Here is a 6,000-nt window from a genome sequence, read left to right as displayed (position 1 = left end):
CATTCGCGAACCAAGCATATTGACGTTCGACACCATTTTATCCGAGACCACGTCGAAAAGAAAGATTTGAAAATCGATCATGTTCCCACGGAGAATCAAATTGCCGACATTGTCACAAAGCCGTTGTGTGAATCTCGTTTTGCAACTCTAAGGCATGAAATGGGAATGATCGAAATGAGCTAAGCAATTTCTAAACTCCTTATTTTTGATTCGCACTATGCATGTTGCATTTGAATTATGTGATCTACGTGCTTAATTTAATTGTGTATGTACGTGTGATATGTGTACATGTTTTCGTAAAATTTATATGTGACTAAATGTGTTATAATTTTATCTTACGAAATCTGCGTACCTAAATTTGCAATTTATTTATGTGATACGTATGTCTATTTAATTTGTCACGTTTTAGCATAATTGATTTGTGTAATTTGTTTGCTAAATGTGTTTAATTAAATTAATTTGATTTAAGTATGTAATTTAGGGGAAATTCGAACTGCTATTGGGTTTATATGAGAAGAAAAGTGTTTTCTGATGAATGCTTGCCCAATTTGAAAAATCAAAAGTCAAAAAGTTAGGCCAAATTTTGCAAAAGTCAAATGTTTTAAATAATTTGGGAACTTGCAATTTCTTTTCAGATATTAGGTATCTGTCTGATCAATTTATTTCTTATCAGTCTCAGATAATATCAGCTTTATTGAAATATGAAATCGAGACGATAATATTTATCTGGAAAATATTTATTGGTCTAACAGATTATTTTCGAGATTTTTTTTATCTGATTTGCTCCAGGTTGGCGGTTATTTGAAGCACAATTTTTGGCGCCATGTACTCACAAATGGAGTATATAAATCTGAGCTGGCAAATTTAAATCATGTGGAAGGTCGAATTTATCCTCAAAGAGATTAATACTCTCTCTCTACCGACTAGAGGGCAAAAGAGTAATTTCTCACCCTTCTCCCTCAATCCTAACGGGTAGAAGTTGGAAATCAAGAAGAACACAAATTCTACTCTTCCCTCTCTCTCGCCGGCCGGAAAAACGCACAAGAAGAAACCAAAAATTTCCCAATGCTCAAACACCCACTCTAAATCTTCTACACAAAACTCTTCTACACACAAAAACCCATCACCCAAACCCAAAAACCTACCCAAATAACCTCTCTATCCAAATACCCAATCCTCTTTACCCCTTTTTCGGACCTCACTGCCGAAATATCCAATTTTCACCCAAAAAATTCCTAAATTCAATTTCTACTCAATGGATGCCAATCAAGTGGATGTGGAGACAATCACCACCGGAGGAACAAGGAAGTCTAGCTGTGTGCTTAGTGGAATGATCCTTGATGTCACCGATTTCAACAAGCAAGTGGAGGACAAATCTATTGGGGTAAAAATTATCAACTCTCTCGAATCTTGTGGGTTGTTAAATTTTTGCACTTTTAGATATGTTGGTTTCTATAAAGATGAGGTGACCGAATTATACATGAATGCTAGAGTAGAAAATGGCTCAATTATTTCTATGATTAAGGGTGTTGATGTAGAAATAAAACTTGAAGATTTTCGGAGAATGTTTAACCTTGTTGAAACGAGTTTGAGGGTAGAAAATCATGTGCATGATGTCAATGCCATTTGGGCCGAGATTTGCGATGCTAACGCACCGCTATCACCGATGATTAATGGCAACAAGAAGGATTTAAAGAAGGATTACGGGTTGTTGTTGGATATTATTCATAAATGTGTAGAGTCCCGGTATCATTGTTGTGATAGGTTGTCGGGGGAAAAGTTGTTGATTATGGACATAATTTTGAACAATGTTTGTGTGGATTGGGGTGCTTTCATGTTTGGGGGGTTGTGTGAGTCTATAAAGAAAACCAAGCCTTTGGTGGATGGATGGTTTCAACAGGAGATTGGTTACGGGTTTGCCGTTGGTGAAATTTTGAGAACCAAAAATGTTACCCTTACCAAAGCCAAACACATTACAAACCATAGCTATCTCTTTCGGCCACCAAATTCGAATGAACCAAAAAATCCCACCCACAAGCCTACCAAAACCCACCCGAAAAAGAAAATTGCCCAACCCCTTCCAAAACCTTAAATAATATATCCAAGAACCAAGCCATGAAGGATCAAACACCCATGCCGTCCGATCCAACGAAGAACAATCTAGCCACCAAAATTCAAGACCCCTACCCACTCAAAATCCGAACCCTCCTATCCTTGAAAGTCACGGGTTTGTTGAGGAAAATAGAGTGGAAATTGATGTTGTTGCAAGTGACATAGTTGAAGTTGGAAGTGGTGATGAGATATCAACTATTGGGGCAGATAGTGCACTTTTGGAGGAGTATAAAAGAGCACTTGAATGGAGAGCATGGAGATTAGGAGACCATAACAAGTTGGCCGAAACAATAGGGCCAAATACTTTGGAAAGAGAAGAATTGGTGTTGAGTTGGTTAGGCTCACGTGACCTTGCTAGAGCTACCCGTCTTTCGGTGATTAACTCGCTTTTTGACTAAGCTTGCCAAGAAGAAGAGAACCGAAAAAGGTGTTATGGTTGAAGCCACATCCGAAGTGCCCATAGGTGAATTTGACCCAAATGATATTCGCCGGGCAACCGTTTTGTCTTTGGAGGATAGCCGAAGAGGACCCGGAGAGGGATCTTTGGTGAGGAATGATGATATAGGGCTCCCGAAGATTGATCCATATCCTGCAAATGTTGGGGATGAAAATTTGAGTTTTGAGTCTTATTTTCTACATCCCGAAACGGAGGTTACGAGGTCCATTCATGAGGAAGGAAATGCACCAAGTCAAGGGATTTCTTTAAACTTGGATGAAACTAGGAACTTGCCTACTTTGCCAACTACTTGTGAGTTCTACGATCAAGATCACCCAAGGAACCGAAATACATTGTTACTTTGCTACAATACCGAGGAGGCCGAACCCAACCTTGTTGACACAATGATCACCACACCACAAGATGATTTTGCACACCCTTTGCCGATTCCAAACCCACCCGTACAAAGTGTACAAACGTTCAATGCTCAAGTCTTAAGGGAAGAGATTGTTGGGGATGTTAAGTCTATTCTACAAGAATCTATGGGTGGATTGAACACTAAAATGGATACAATGGATAACAAGCTTGATGGCTACCACAAGGACATGGTGGACCGTGTTGTGCAATTGTTCAATAGGCAAGGCCTATTGAAAAATGAAATTGATTCGGCCAAAGGAGAATTGAAAAATGAAGTGATCAAATTGTTTGTTGAAATGGGAAAGTTTGGGTCCGAGACTACATCAAGGCTCAAACTTTTGGAACAACAAGTGCAAGGATTACTTCAACAATCACGTATCAACATGGACCTACTTGAGGGAGTTCGTGACAAGCAAGATTCTTCCACCAAAAGCTTTCAAAGATTCGTGGATGCTGCCGAAAAGGGGGAAGGATTAGCACGTCATTTTGGGCCACAAGCTTATGCCTTTGCACAGCCGAGAGCTCCAAGAGGACCACGAGTTGAACTTGTTCGACCGACGTCATCACCAAGAGGTCAAAGCCGAGGGACGTCATCACCAAGAAGTCAAAGCCGAGGGAGCATGATGGACTATCTTAGAGGTACTCGTCCTAGCTTGAGTTCAACCTCTCATGGTGTGTTGCCACCTACGCCGATTGCACCAATGCCTCCAATGCCGAAGCCAATTGCTACAAGGATACAAAAATTGCAAGAGCTTCAAACGGAGTTCGGACACCGAAGTGAGCAAATGAGCGATGGCCGAACACTTGATGAGTGCATCTTTTGGCATGAAGCTGGAGTGTTGAAAGGAGACAACATAAGAGAAGCTTATGGCAACTACATCACCGGACAAGTAGCCGCACCGTATAAACACAAGGGCCTTGAGAAGGACTTCAAGAAATTGAGAGAATTCATCAATACCAAGTTGAAAGGGAGGTAACAAATTTGGTTGACAAATTCGATTTTTGGTGTATAATATATTTTAGCTAGCACATTACTTTTTGATATCATATCTATGCTAAGCTAAAATGGGTTCACAATGCATGACAATATTTCGTACCATACTAATCTGTCTTAGTTAATTTATTCATTTTGTGTTTTTATGTCACAAGATTTTAATTTGGACTTAGAATTAACATTGTAACACGTATAAAATGAGGATATAAAATTTAGGGGGAAGAAAAATTCAAGCTAAAAGAAAATTGAACACCCCACGATCAAAGTCTCATTTATACGGTTAGGTTGTCCGAATTTTAAAATATCTAAGTCACAATTTTTGTTAAACCCGTCAATTGGCTAGTCGAAATAAAAGCAATTAAAAAGAAATTATTTTTCAAAATTGACAATGCCAAAATGACTTGGGTATAAGTTTCGGCATCATCAAAAAGGGGGAAATTGTTAGGAATATTTTGTAAATTTTGATGAGCCGAATGTATTTTTGAAAAATCAAGTAGTCCCCATTTTTATTCTATTTGAGTCAGTTTAAGTCTACAGAGTATGGTGCACCCATATCATGCAACCCATGTACAAGTCTGGAAGATCATAATTTATTTGAAGAAGTTAAGCGGGATTATAGCTTAACACAATTATGATGCGGATAAGTTACCAAGAACCATGTTAGAGGAGTTGGAAGAAATATGTGTGAGCTATGCCAAGTGACTCTAAGTTGGAATCTCAAGTAAAGCATTTTTAACTTGCTTGGGAGACTAGCTTGGACCGTATGGGAGACTAACCTCCACCGTATGGGAGACTAGCTCAAGTGTATTGGACCGTATGAGAGACTAACTTGGAGACTAGCTACCCAAGAGAGACTAGCCAAGGGAGAAGAGACTAGCTGGGCGACTAGCCAATATGGAGACTAAGTAAGGTGAATGCACAACTCTCACAAGAACCATGCACCAGATGAAGAAACACACCAAGTATGGTGGACCAAACCTAAAATCGAAACAGAGCATCTCACCATGAACAAACTGTGAAGTTTTTACAGAGGTTCCAGTATACTATTTTACAAGGATCATGAAGGAGAAAATATCTGATATATTTTCATCTGAACATCAAGTTTTTACGGTGGAATCGGAGACGCTCGAAGAAGGCTGATTTGCGGAGAAATTATTTTATACTCAAGCAAGAATCAACAGATAAATTATTTGATCAACTTGACATGTCAGAGCATTTATGAAGGACAAGAAATATCAAGCTTGCCGCGCCGAACTTATTCAAATTTTGCAGGCTACAAAATTCAAGACACGGCAACGGGCAAATTATTCAAATCATCTGACAAAAGGAGAAATGACATCTACCTAATATTTCAGATCAAGTTGACAATATTAGTTGATCAACTACAATTCAAAATGGATGATCGAGATCGAAAGTTGATCAACGGGCAAATAGCTTTCATTGGCTATAAATTGTCCAAGCAGACTTGAAGACAAGCAGCGAAAAAAAAGAGACAGAACCCCGATTTGAGCAGTTCAACGATTTGAACAACGGCTAAGACATACAAGCAAAAGATACAATCTTTTTTTTCAATTAGCCGAAAAAAGGGGAAACAGAGCTTCATAGAATTAAATTCAAGTCTGAGTGAGAGAAAAATTTTATCTCTTTGTAGATTTCTCTACTGAGTGTAGAAAGAGGGCGGAGTAACTAGAGAGAGTGAAAAACCCTGGTTGAGTGTAGCTTTGTGCGTAGCACTCGTTGTAAAGGGCAGAGTAACAAGAGGAGCTTGTGAAAACCCTGTGAGGACGTAGCTTTGTGCGTAGTTCTCGTGGTGTAGGAGTACAGCTTGGTGCGAAGTACTTGGGAAGGCGGAGTAACAAGAGGAGCTTGCGAAAAACCTTGGAGGAGTGTAGCTTTGTGCGAAGCACTCGGAGAAGTGTCGGTGGACACTTATTCACTATTGTATCTGGGTGATCGAAGAATAGTGAATTTCCTCCTTGAAGTGAAAGGAGAAGAGTGGATTAGGAGGATTACACCACCTCTGAACCACTATAAATCTCTC

Source organism: Ipomoea nil, unplaced genomic scaffold (genome assembly GCF_001879475.1).
Source record: "Ipomoea nil cultivar Tokyo-kokei standard unplaced genomic scaffold, Asagao_1.1 scaffold1034, whole genome shotgun sequence".
NCBI classification, from domain to species: domain Eukaryota; kingdom Viridiplantae; phylum Streptophyta; class Magnoliopsida; order Solanales; family Convolvulaceae; genus Ipomoea; species Ipomoea nil.
This window is presented reverse-complemented; position numbering follows the sequence as displayed.